A 14,582-nucleotide genomic window follows, 5' to 3' on the forward strand; every position below is an offset into this window, starting at 1 on the left:
AGTGCAAAATACAACAGCATACTCCCAAACAAACAGGACAGTGTAAGCTGCGAGATGTACAATGAATAGGTGTACATATAGTTGTTGGCAGTATTGTTTTAAGGATGGGTTGGTTAAAGTGCAGTGCATGCTACATATTGACAGTGTGCAGAGAGGGGTATGGAAGAGTCTGTGTGAGGTGTGTTAAGTGTTCATCAGCCTGATAGTCTGAGGAAAGAAACTTTCCTTTTGTCGGCTGGTGTGTGGAAGGATGCTGAACCGTCTGCCTGAGGGTAGCACAGAGAAAAGTCAGACGGTTCCGTCAAAATAATAATATTCCATCTAAATATTTATTACTTTATTTACTTAAATATTTACTAATTATTATTATTATTAATATTATTTTATTATAGTAAATAATGTAAAAATAATAAAAAATATTGTATTCAATTGTAGTAATAATAATATATTTAAGATAATAATTGAAGTATTTATAAATGTATATGAATGATAAAAACATATTTTGTGCCATACTTTATTAATGATTGGCTCAACAATTGTTTGTTTGATAAAAAAAAATTAAAAAAATGTTTATAAGACCAAAATTTTTCATAAAAAAACACTTTTTCTTTGTTTCATTCTTTACTTGTATTTATAAATATAAATAATTATTAATCAATAATTTCTTGAGTAGGTTTTTAGATAAAATATGATGATGATATTTTTTCATTATAAAATAATGTAAAAATAAAAAAATATGTATAAAATTGTAATAATGATATGTTTAAGATAATAAATGAAGTATTTATAAATGTAAATTAATAATCAAAACGTATTTTGTGGGATGCTTCAACAATTGTTTGTCTGAATTAAAAAAAAAGTTTATATGACCTACATTTTTCCTTATTCATTAAAATGACATCTCTGCTATTCTTTCTTCCAGTGTCTACCAATGAAAAACTTATGAGAAACACTTTTGTGGTGAATTTGGGCTTTTGACAGAGAATCTGAGGCCTGAAGCAGTTGGTTTTGCCTAGATTAAGTGCCAGTGTCTCAGCCTAAACAGACGCTGGCATAAAACCACACTGAATCCTAGATGAAGGCTTTTAGAGTCCGTTACATGTGGACAAAAGGCTGTCATTGAGCTGGAAAATAGTCTGTGTGTCATCTTACTGATGAATTTAAGTGACGCAAGGTTTCTTCTCTTTAACAGTCTTGTATTCGCTGTATGGTAATGTGACGTACGTCTGATAAAGCCATCCTTTTCATCCGAGCCTATTAAAGAGATGAGCAGACGGTTGGTGACCGCGTGGTGGCAAAATGCAATTATGATGGTAATTGTGGCTTTGTTCAGCATGATTGAAACTAGATGGGTGTGTTCAGAAAGGTCCATGTGATCATGTGTTTCTGGGTCAAGGGAAATGGAGATGTGCCTTGCATTTCGGATTGTTTGTGTGTTGTCATTCTGTGTGATTTCCACTCAGCTTCCAGCACAGGAAATCCAAATATTCGGCTGAAAGTAATCAATATCTGGATCAGAAAACAATACAGACAATAAAAACAAAACGCTGACTAGATGCTACGACGACATGAATATGTACACGCGTATCATATAAATATACTGATATCATGTGTATTTTACCATGCACGCACACATTTTTATATTATTTTAATGTACTGTTAATATTATTATTATTATTATTATTATTATTATTATTATTATTACTATTATTATTATTTAATTAAATTAGCAATTTTTAAATGCAGATTTTTTTTACCTAGAGTCTTACTTGTTTCTTTGTTTTATTATTTATAGTTTATAATAATGATAATAAAATTACAATAATTATTAATAATAATATTATTAATTATTTATTTAAATCTGCCATTTTAGTTATAGCTTTTTTTAAAACTAAAGAGTATTACTTGTTTCTTTGTTTTATTTTATAACTTAATAATAATAATAATAATAATAGGAATTATCATAATAAAATAACAATAATTATTAATATTATTTATTTAAATTTGCATTTTTAAATTTAGATTTTTAGCTAAAGAGTCTTGTTTCTGTTTTATTTTATAATAATATTCTTATAATAATAAAATAACAACAATAATAATGATAATTATTATTATTATTATTATTTATTATTTATTTAAATGAGCAAATTGAATGACACCTTTACCTATAGAGTCTTACTTGTTTCTTTATTTTAATTTTTAACTTTATTATTATTAATTAATTAGAACACAAATATTTTGTGTCATACTTGAATTGGTGATTATGTATGTATCTGTTATAAATCATTGCTATATTATTTTAATAATTGAGTCATTTTTATTCATATCAGAGTTTATTTAATGTTATTCTTACTATATATTTGTTGGTTTTATTTGTGTAATATAGTTTATCACTTTTATATTATTATTATCACTCTTTTTAATGTTACTGTTAAAGTGAATGTTTCTATGGTAGAAATGTAGTCCTTAAATGACGTATCAAATATTTATAAATAGGCTACATAAATGTATTTGCATTTTAATACTTTGAATGTTATTAGTAATATTTACAGATATTGCATTAGTGATTTTCTTCATTTATAATAGTATCTTCTTGGTTCTGGTTTCTGCTCTGTTAAATCTCACTCTATTACTGTAACCACAGCTATGTGTCCCAGAATGCACTGGGCTCTAGAGTCCAGACACAGTGCAGCGTGGTGTGGTTTATCCTCATAGCGGAACTGACCCTGGCTTCAAAAACCCTAGTGTTGTCATCCCGAACCCAGCGCCAGTTCAGCAGCCTGACATTTCAAGTGCCGCCAAAACAGCTGAAACGTTCATTCCTCATCTGAGGGCACATTCAGAGCAAACGCTGCTCCGCAAACAATTCACTTCTGACTCATTGTGCTCTTTCCACAGCGATACTCAAACATTGTGATTACAATTATTCTTTGTTATTCCAAACATTGGGAAGATTCTTTCCTAGAACAGAAGAAGTGTTTCCAAGCGGACGTTTTGAGAGCTCTTGAGCTGGAGTTCACATGTGCTAGCTTGCTTCACGGGGGAACCGCCGCCGCTTTACTGGCGTTTATGTAATACCACAAGTTCAATATGTTTCCAGCCGATGAGCTGTCAGTTTGATACAGAGTTTGCTACTGGAGTGAACCCATCACACACACAAAGTCCAGCAAACTTTTGATTGGTCCCTGATGCGCTCATGCCTGTTAAACGCACTCCTAACCTTTGACCCGGAGCTGGGGTGAAGGGCCAGCTAAATTCCTTAAGTTCTGTAAATGTGGCCGTATTTCCCCCTGCATTCCTCAAAGATTAGCACAGACAGGCAGAATTAGCCTGGCCGCTAAACAAATGCTTATTGTGGCTATAAAGAGGCTGAAACTCACCACATTTGGGGTCTATGTTGGACACCAGCAAAATCCAAACTTGTTTCGGGTTACGTTGAATTTGGTGCCAAACCGGAATTGTAAAGTCGAAGCGATGAGAGTCTTCACCACGTTTTCTTGACTTTATAACAGTTTCTTAAAGTGCAAATGAAATCAAAACTAACCATTAGGCCAGTCACAATAAACAATATATAGACTTATCACACAACACATGGATATCATCTCAATCATTTTTGGTGATGCAATATATATATCGCCCATACATAAAAAACAATTCTAGCAACATTTTAGCTGCTACATTTCTATCTCTGTTGGAGGTATCGGTATCAGTATGGTTAAAAAACACTAAAGTATTTACTATAAATTATAGCGATGTCCAGATCCGATCATGTGATCAGAAATCGGGCCTAAATATGCGGTTACAGACTTGATCAAAATCAGACATTACCTACTGATCAGAAATAAATTCTGATTATTATTTAACACATCTATAATTATGCGGTGGCACAGCGTTAGACCTCTTTCTTGACTTCACACACAGCAACGTGTGCGGAATGACATCACTTAGTTGCAGAGATGCTATTGGTTAAAGGGCACCTAGGTTGCCCCTTTTTCCAGATTTAATATGAGTCTCCAGAATGTGTCTGTAAAGTTTCTGCTTAAAACACCCATCAGATTTATATCATACCTTTTATTAAATTCTATTTGATACCTTTTAGCATCAGGTAGCGGTTTTGTTGTACTGCGCCTTTAAGGCTAGTCCTTGCTGCCCACCGCTTCTACGTGCCTTTTAGCGTGCCTTAATCTCCTCCCTCGGCTGCATCAGACAACCGACAGACTTAAAGGAAGATCTCGCTTATCATTTGTGAGAAATACTACAGTAAGAACTTTACCAATGAGTATTTAATGCATTTGTTGTGGAGTTGCAACGATGAGTCACACACAATGTCGTTACAAAGTTCACACACACGTGATCATACACGTGACTACCAGGACATGTTAGAACACAGCTGTCAATCAATTTGATGGGCGGGGGGACCGCACTCCTACGTCAAGTTGCAGTCGGTCTGAAAACCGCTCCAATTGGTCCACCATTTCTGTGTTGTTAAATGGAGAAAAAAAAGTACTGGGTGTGTTTATATCACCCCGATATGATGGTCTATACACTATACCTACACATATGTCTGTCCAAACAGCTTGAAAGTAGATTTTTCACCATATGTCCCCTTTAAACGCCAGCAAAGTAGAACACAGAAGCAGCTTGAAGCAGAAACCTTGAGTATATCTGCTCTCTGGAGGTATTATAAAGTTGATGATGACAACATTGCCATTGCACATCATAATTCAGTTTCTCATCAAATCTTGACAAATCAAATCTTCTCTAGTATCTGACGTGCCCCGCTCCTTCAAGACATTTCTCGTTTGCTTTTCATTTGATGTGCTTGAGCTCAAAGACTCTCACTGGCAGAGCTGTGAGAAAGACCAAACGCTAGGGGAGGAGCAACTCTGTTCCGCCCTCTCTTTGTGTTTCAGTCAAACATCGAATAAAAAATATGCACATTACAGGACCTTTAAATGTCTTGCTTATCTGGTCTAATGGCTACTGTCAAGCAGCTCTACACAGGTCTGCTCTTCATCAGCTAATCCACACTTTACACAGCCTGTGTATAATGTAGTGCACAGGAAAAGAGTCTGGCACTAAACATAGGCAAAGACACACAATGAATACACCGCTGTTGTTGACCTGGGGATAGGGCTGCAGTATGATAACATATTGTATGGACAAAATAAGAAGTATATTGTTTCATATGATGATGGTTCCTCTAGGATTTTTTCCAGCTGTGGTGGCAGGTCTTTTACTCAGATCTTCTAACTACCTATGCGCAAGAAGTTGGCTATTTATGAAATGTCACAGGGTTACATTTATTTTACATTATCAGTTAGTTTATGTAACGAATATGTCTCCAGCATTTATTGCGCTTGTTAGAAATATTTATGAATGTCACCATAGGCCTACAGAATGGCATTGATGCATCCTGAAGTAAAGTGATACGGTCAAGCTCCAGCTAGTTAAAATGTGCAGCTCCATAGACCTTTATCTATAAATAAAGTATAATTATGGAAACTGTGTTCTTAAAGTGAGTTGTGTTGTTATCTATTATAAATGAAAGCTATGCGGTGGTTAAACAAATAAAATAAATAAAGGGTTAAACAAATAATGCACAGCACTACTACTATTACAAAAAGTTTGCTCAGCTGTAATTCACTTACCTTTTAATACGTTTTGGTTCGATTATAACTCGCTTATATGAATGAGAAGCTGAAATGTAATCGTAGAGGGAATGAATTTTGGTGTGGCACCCCTCCATGGCAGAATAAATGTAGCAGAAGATGAAGCTAATAATATAAAGATAAAAGCTAATATTTACAAAATATATTTGTACATGCCGTGTATATTTTTGTGTTTATTATTGATTATATTGGATGACTGGATACATGAATAACTATATTATAAAATTATGTTAATGAATGATATACACACACACACACACATATATTTATTACAAAATACTTTTGCATATTTTTATTATTTTTTTGCGTGTATTTAAACGTGTGTTTGTGTGTGTGTGTGTGTGTGTGTGTGTGTGTGTGTGTGTGTGTGTGTGTGTGTGTGAATATATATATATATATATATATATATATATATATATAAATATAAATATACATATACATAAATTTAAATATATATTAAAAACACAGTGTAAATATATATATTATGTAAACAAACTTTTATCTTGGGTGACATTAAATGTTTGACAGCAATAAACTATAGTATACTTTTGTATTATAATATTTTTGTATTTTAAGTCATAGATTTTAATATTTTAAAATATTTAAAAACATTTGCCCTGAAGTTCAAAAAGTTTGAAAAATTATCATATGAGTACATTTTTGACTGAGTAATGAGTATACATTTTAAAATGTAAAAAATAACTAGTTCTTTACTTGTGGCCAATTCATTGATTTTCTTCTTAGTCCCTTTATTAATCAGGTGTCACCACAGCGGAATGAAACGCCAAGTTATCCACCAGCACGTTTTTACGTAGCGGATGCCCTTCCAGCCACAACCCAACACTGGGAAACACTTTTTAACACACATACACTATGTCCAATTTAAATTATTCAATTCAACTATAGCGCATGTCTTTGGACTGTGGGGGAAACCGGAGCACCTGGAGGAAACCCACGCGAACATGGGGAGAACATGCAAACTCCACACAGAAATGTTTATGTGTGGGTGTGTATATATATATAATTAAGTTTTCAGCGTTTTGAGGCACAAATGCTGTAATTTTCAAAGACATGTATTTTTTTGGTTATAAAATTAGATTTTTGTGGTATGAAAGATTCAGCAGCAATAAATAGATGAATATGCATTGAATATGCTTTTGATGAATTCTTATTATTAATAATAAAAAACTGTGCTGTATAAACAATAGTGAGACAAAGTTGCTTTTCATTATTTTACAACAAATGGAAAGTTCAAAAGTAAAGCGTTGTTGAAGTGTAGAAGTCTGTGCAGTTTTTTTTTGGGCAGTCTAATGTGTTCTTGCTTAAAAAAAAGATTGACCTTTTTAAATTGCAGTATGCTAAATGGTAATCTTACAAATTTCCAGAACATTTCAACATCTAAAATTTGTTCCATAAACAGCAATTTCCTCTCATCTGTCTTTTTATATTTCTAGCTGCCAAGCAGACGGCAGCATCAGATGAATGGGATTGATTAACTGCTTTACTTAGCAGCTAGTGACAGGTTTTTAATAAGTGCTTGGCATTGCATCTGCTTTTGTGTGTATGTGTATATCTTAAGGAATCCAACATCTTGAGTCACATCCTGTGATGAAGGAGGAGGGTCTGTTCGTAACATTGACCCAGATGTGCCAGCCGGTACCCTTGAGCTGTGCCAAAACATGACTGGATCAGTGAGGTGTGCTTAACTCGCTTTTGCCGGCACATCACGACTATAACCATTTTCATATAAATTACCCAGTTATGCACAGAAATGTTCATTGTTTGAAAAGAGTTTGCGGGAAGCGTTTGAAGTGGAGCCGAACAGTCCTGCTTCTCATGTTCTCTTTACTCTGTCATTCATACTCACCTTCCACTTCATTTACTCTATGCTCAGGTTAGGCATAATGTGGTGTTTTTGGTTGTTGTCATAAGTGTAAACGTGTATAGTAAGGAGTGCTGGTCTGGGCTTGTTTCATAATTTTTTTGATTTTTTTTTTTTTTGTTATGGGTTAGGTTCAGGGTTAAAAAAAATATCAAACCAAACTAATAGTAGAATATTAGTTTACTTAAAAATTGTTGATTTTTTTTGTTTTTTGTTTATTCCTCATTTGTAAAGTCAACTTTATTTTCTTTCATTACCTTTCATTTTTGCCTTTTGCTCTTTGTACTTTATTTTAGATTAGATTTTATTGTTATTATAATACTTTTTATTTTATTATTTTTTTCTTTATTTTATATATTTTTTAAATGTTTATTTTATTTACATTTTTAATTTTATTTACTTATTTTATAATATTTAAAATGTTATTTTATTTTTATTTATTTATTTAATTAAAATTAATAATAAAAAATTGTTTAATATTATTTTTTAATCTTTATTTTTTATTTTATTATTTTTTTTATAATTTAATAATTTTATTTTATTATATTTTATTACAAAAGAAAAAAAAAGTAAATGGCATAAAGAAACAATGAAATTGAGATCAGTTCTGCTGGACCAGATTTTCTCCAATCGCTGATGTCACCCTTTTTTATTCAAGGCGGTGTGTAGTCTTGTGACTGATCAAGTCACTAATTATACTGTGCTCTCATCTTGGATGCCTGTAGTAATGCTTCTGCAGTGGGATCTGGTTAAAGCAAACCTAGAAAACCTAACCGTCTTAAGTCATGTGGCTTCATTTCTATTTTGCACATTTTGCCGCATCCATGTCATGAACAAGCCTTCATTCTTCTCTGTTTGTTGTGATATACTGAAAGGCTCAATGTCTAGGGAAAATGTGCCTGTTAAATGGGCTGTGCCATACAGTATATTAAAAAAGGATCATTATCATGATAATAGTATATGCAATATCAATATCGAAGAGAAGTGCAATAAATTCAATATATTTTCTGCCAAGCATTTGTGTTCTGTTGTTTATCCAAAAGTTGCATTTCCTCATTTTACAATAAATAGAAAGACCAGCATTCATAAAGTATGTGCAGTTATCTTTGGCCAGTCTGAGGTGTTCTTTTATTTATAGTTTTTTAAATATTTTTTTATTGAACATTTTAGATTTTGAAATACATACAACAAAGCCTGAGATCCACCAAACCGAAAGGTAAACTATAATAAAAACAGTAATGGGTACAAAATCAGGATTGAGACATATTTAATAAGTCTAAAGTCTTCTTGTTTTTTATGTGCTAAGCATTTGTGTGCTGCATGCATTGTTTATCCAAATCTGACCAATCAAATGGGGCCTTTACTGCCTTTGTCCCTGCCTCCCCAGTAGGTCCTGTTAGTTGAAAATAAAGCTGAAAATAAATACTAATGCTTGGAGACCAGAAAGAAAATTTACTACAGCCAAAAGGAATAAGAATGTCCGCTGAGGTTTTTTAGTCATTTGTGATGTTTTTAAAGTCTAAATGTGTTTTTGTGTGTTTAATTAGCTCAGAAAATGATCTGTTACCTGTTTATTTTAGTGTTATCATTAAATAAATAAATGATTTCTTTAAATTGATAATAAAAAAATGTTTATAAAGTTAGTTATTTTGTAAGAAATATCGTTGTCAACACTCAACAACAGTATTGCATATCACACATTTTCTCAGTATCCTACCATTTACATTGGCCAGTTGTCAAACACCCCCTGAGGATAAGATCAGAAGGATCAGACATTCATCATGTTGTACCATCATGTGTAATGCCAGCTGTATTGTTTCCCTCACATCTAAGGTCACATTTCAGTTTGCAGTTGCTGGGACAGCAGAACATAAGAAAGGTGTGTGTGTGTGTTTTAACTTGCTGCCCATTCTTGAGGTCACTTCCTCTCAGCGTCTTTTGGTAATGAGAATGTCTAGCAGTAATGATCAGGGAAAAATGAGGCCAACGTTGGCATTGGTTCTGTACGGGTGGGCGTTATGTATATTTTCCATCTTGGCTTTCAGATTCTCTGGTTTCAGCTTTGAGCCACTACTCGCAATCTTTCTTCTCTTTTCATGGACTAATGCTGCTGCAGGTATTTTCTCTTCATCTGTTATTTATCATTTTAGCTTAACTTTCCCTCTTCGTCTGTCTTCTTGACCCTCTCTGTGGTGTCCACCCAGGGGGTTTTACAGATCTTTGTTTGCAGTTAGTTATTTCTGGCTGTAAGCAGCTCTTGCATGACTCAGGATGTTGTCAGGGTTTTCAGACAAGCTCTGTCCACTCACTCACACCCTCTGAATTGGCATCACGTCATTGATTTAGTGCCTCATGCTATCCATGATCTTGATTTTCTTTTTCTGCGTGGATGTGTGTTTTGCTTGTCTGCAGCTCTGGAGTGAGATGAATGCATTTATCTTGAGTTTCTGGCGACAGGAAGATGATTTGCATATATGATAAAGGGATTTTGTCTGGGTGTGGTGGAGATTTTGTGCAGCTGTGTGTGTTTGAGCAGAACCCGCTTCTGTGGTTTATACTAGTGCTACTGTAATTGCTCTGGGCGTTATGTAAGATAAAGCTGTTGTTCATGACTTTTAGATCTCATTCTTTGAATCACACCTGCATTTTAAATCATTTTTGCTTAGATTAATTAGCCATAGGTGACGCAGTAGCGTAGTAGTTAGTGCTGTCGCTTCACAGTAAGAAGGTTGCTGGTTCGAGTTTCGGCCGGGCCTGTTGGTGTTTCTTGAGTTTGCATGTTCTCCCTGCGTTCGTGTGGGTTTCCTCTCTGTGTTCCTGCTTCCCCCACAGTCCAAAGACATGCGGTACAGGTAAATTGGATATGCTAAATTGGCCGTAGTGTGTGTACCTTGTGTGTGAATGAATGTGGAAGATGGAAGGGCATCCACTGCGTAAAACATGTGCTGGATAAGTTGGCGGTTCATTCCGCTGTGGCGACCCTAGATTAATAAAGGGACTAAGCCGAAAAGCCGAAAATTATAAAAACATTAAGTCAATTTAATGCATTCTTATAAAAGTACTAATCGTAAAAAAGGCCAAGATTTCGGACGGCTCTTGTTTTGAATTATTGTATAATGATGTCAGCAATTCAAATACAGTATTACACAATATCTGAGGTGCATTCCGCAGATAATATTGTACTATGAAACCTCTTGTTGGGACAGAATTGAGATCTGTCCAGGCATCATCAGAGAGCACAGTGAGGTGTCATTGACCTGCTGGTGCTGACAGCACTGGGCAGAGGTGAGAGTATTCTCGTTTGTTCCTGGCTGTTCAGTGTTGCATACTCTGCTCATTATCCCCGACTGACAGCCTCATAGCTCACATTCCTCACCCAATCCGAATGCAGTTTCTCTTGTCTTTCTCAGATCATCCCGCAGTGTCAGCTCCGCTTCAGCCTGTCTGCCTCTCCCTCCCCCGTCAAAGTGGTCTATTAATTCACACAGCCACGGGTGGGTGTGTCGTGTCCTCCTCAGGACGTGCCGTAGCACAGACGCCACACCCCAATCCGCCACAGGCCTGTACCAGCACCATCTGCAGAGCCTGTGCCATCACCTCCTCTATGTCCCACAGAGCCTTTTCTGAATGCGAGACACGACACCGAATCCCCAGGCTATTGTTATTATTGCAATACCCTGGAAAACGATACTGGGAGTGAAAAATACACAAGTGAAAGAGGTGAAAACAATCGGTCGCTTTTGAAAGGGTGTGTTGTTGACCACTGCTGGGCTTTTCAGAAGGGTTGTGGTGCCCTCTTGTGCTTGTTAGTTTGAATGACAACTTGGTGAGAATTGAAACTGGAAATTTTGCCTCCTAGTGGTGGGTGATGGTGTTACTTCAGTGACTCTCCTCTTACCACAGAGGAAATGATTGATTTTTGGCAGTGATTCCTGGCTAAAAGCATGGATTGTGCAGAATGGTCTAAGCTCAGTGGAGCTCTGCAGTTTCCTGTTGATTTAGAAAGCCACGCTTTGAGCAGAGATTCTTAATTAATTCTCTGGGCTTTTTTTTATACTTTAGAAAATGCCTATGGTATTAATTAATAATGTTAGCAAGGAGTGACTGTTAATTCAGTGAATTAGCACTCACATGGATTATGTGAAGATTCACACTTGTTCAGGTTTTGTTTAGGTTTGAGTATAGTAATATATTTTGTTTTAAAATCCACATTTATTTGCACCAAAGCAGAGTAATATTTTGAAAAATATTTCTTATTAAATATTATTTTAATACTACATAAAGTCCAGAAGAACAGGCTTTATTTAAAATATTTTTGTGAATAGTTTTAAAGGCTTATATATATATAAAGGCTTATAAAGCATATAAATGGCATCATGGTGGCTTAGTGTGTAGCACAATCTCCTCACAGCAAGAGGGTCGCTGGTTTGAGCCCCGGCTGGGTCAGTTGGCATCTCTGTGGGAAGTTTGCATGTTCTCCCTATGTTCACGTGGGGGTGCTCCGGTTTTCCCTACAAGTCCAAAAATGTGGTACAGGTTAATTGGGTTAGCTAAATTGATCGTAGTGTATGCGTGAGAATGAAAGTGTATTGATGTTTCCCAGTGATGGATTTCAGCTAAAAAAGCATCCGCTTTGTAAAACATATGCTGGATAAGTTGATGGTTCATTACGCTGTGGTGACTTCAGATTAATAAAGGGACCAAGCCGAAAAGAAAATTAATTAATAAAGAATATAACTGACAAGTATACAGGATTATACGATGACATACACGCTGTTGCTTTTGTTGAATTTAAAGGGATAGTTGACAAAAAAATTAAGAAATGCTTTTCACTTTCAATCTGCCTGTAGCTGTTGAAATCTATTTCATAAATGATCAAATCCAAAGTTTCAGCTAACATTTTGTTCTTCCGAAGAAGAAAACTCGTGTATGCCTAGGTTTGGATTTTTCAGAACTGTTCATCTTTTAGTCATTTTGAAATTTGAATGCCAACTCTGAAAGTTGGAGATATACTTCAAAAATAACCTTTTTTATTTGCTCTGTGCTCATACAGTAGGACTGCACGATATATAGTTTTAGCATATTGCAATGTGATCATACGCAATAGTCACATCAGAAGTTATGCAATGTCGAGTCTGGATTTTAATTTATTATTTGCATGTGTTTTTTAGGCCTGTGATTGTATTATGCATTGTAAAGCATTCATAAGAAATTGTTCCATTTGTAATTTTAAAAGCGATGAACGATGTAACTAAAATGTTTGTAACTAAAACATTTTAATCAGTGAATGAACAATTGAATTATTTTATTTAATTAAATAGTGTTAGACTGGAAAACGAAAAAAAAACGCTTTTAATTTCAATTCTAACTTTTTTTTTTATTTTGTTTATCTATGCCTGTAGATTCCCAATCCATCTAAAATGATCAATTCTTTCCAAATAGACATCAAGTCATTTGGTGAAATTGTCATATTGCAATATATAGTGCTCCGCATAACTGTATGGAGTACATCCCATTTAAAAAAAAAAAAGAATATTTGTATCCATTTCTCAGTAAATATAGGCAATGTATTAGGTGCATTTAATCAAAACAGATTTATTAAACGGATATATTTATTAAAATAATATTTAGTCACCAAAAATATTTAGAAATTGAAAGATAATACAATTAAAGTAAAGCAAAATATTGCAAAAAACAAAAATCAACCTACAAAATTTCTAAAAGTTTTTACTATTATTTTGCTGCTTTTGATTTTTTTTTTATGTAATATTTTTTCTATAACACACACATTTGGGTGTACTAGTTTTTGGATTGTTATCGTAAGTTATAGTTTCAAGGTTTAATTCTGGCACCTTTCCTGTTTAACCTTTATTTGCTCCCACTGAGCCAAATAATGAGAAAGAACCAAATCTCCTACTTTGCTAATGATACTCAGATCTTCTTAGCCTTACTGCCTAATGACTTCAGCCCCATTGACACCCTCTGCCAATGCATTAATGAAATTGACAGTTGGATGTGCCAAAACTTTCTTTAGTTAAACAAAGAGAAAACTGAAGTCATTGCGTTTGGGAACAGAGAATGCAGACCTTGACTCTAAGGCTCAAACAACAAAATATAAAGTCAAGAATCTTGGTGTGATTCTGGAGTCAGATCGGAGTTTCAATTGTCATATCAAAGCAGTAACTAAATCAGCATTCTATAATCTCAAAAACATTGCAAGAATTAGATGCTTTGTTTCCAGTAAAGACTTGTTCATGCTTTTGCCAGCAGCAGTGTGAATTACTGTAACAGCCTCCGCATTGGTCTTCACAAAAAGACAGACAGTCAGACAGTTGCAGCTCATCCAGAATGCTGCTGCCATGATTCTGTCCAAAACCAAAAAACAGAGCACATCACACCTGTCCACAGGTCCTTACACAGACTCCCAGTTGCATTTCGAATAGATTTTAAAGTATTACTACTTGTCTATAAATCACTAAATGGCCTAAGATCTCAATACATTACAGAAATGCTCACTGAATACAAACCTAACAGATCACTCAGATCTTATAGGATCAAATAAACTATGCAATCTTAGTATACAGCAAAGGTGTGGAGTGGCACAATGGTGAGTCTTTGCTCTTAAACTGATATACGTTCCAGTGTTTGAACTCTGACTGTATATAGGAAGTGCCAAGGCCTTGCGTCATTTCCTCAAGCTTCTCTCTCGGCGCTTCTGTTTCCCCTCTCCGCCCTACACCTCTGTATCTGACAAAGAAGAGCGAACTCCTTGATGCTCGCTCCGAATCTTCCAGCAATCAAATTTGCATCGTCATTCAAAGTTTAAGAGCATCAGCAGCGCAGCCTTCAAAACATCCTCTGACAGCCTCACATGTGCACGTCTGCATCGCACCAACGTTTTCTCTGGAACAGCTGAGCAGGAGAAGCAACTGTGGAGCTGTCCATCTCCCGGCCTGCATTCTTGGGGGTGGGGAGAAAGTACCAGCGGTGGTACTTGGGGCTTTATATTTAGACCCTCTTCCACGACA

General features: G+C 35.0%; 1 protein-coding gene across 20 annotated transcripts in view; it reads left to right on the forward strand.

The window, feature by feature from the left end:
- myo18ab (myosin XVIIIA b) overlaps nt 1-14,582 on the forward strand; it is a 173,038-nt gene that overhangs the window by 36,948 nt on the left and 121,508 nt on the right. The gene's annotated exons all lie outside the window — the stretch shown is intronic.

This window comes from Danio rerio, chromosome 15, assembly GCF_052040795.2.
Source record: "Danio rerio strain M-AB ecotype USA chromosome 15, GRCz13ab, whole genome shotgun sequence".
Lineage (NCBI taxonomy): Eukaryota > Metazoa > Chordata > Actinopteri > Cypriniformes > Danionidae > Danio > Danio rerio.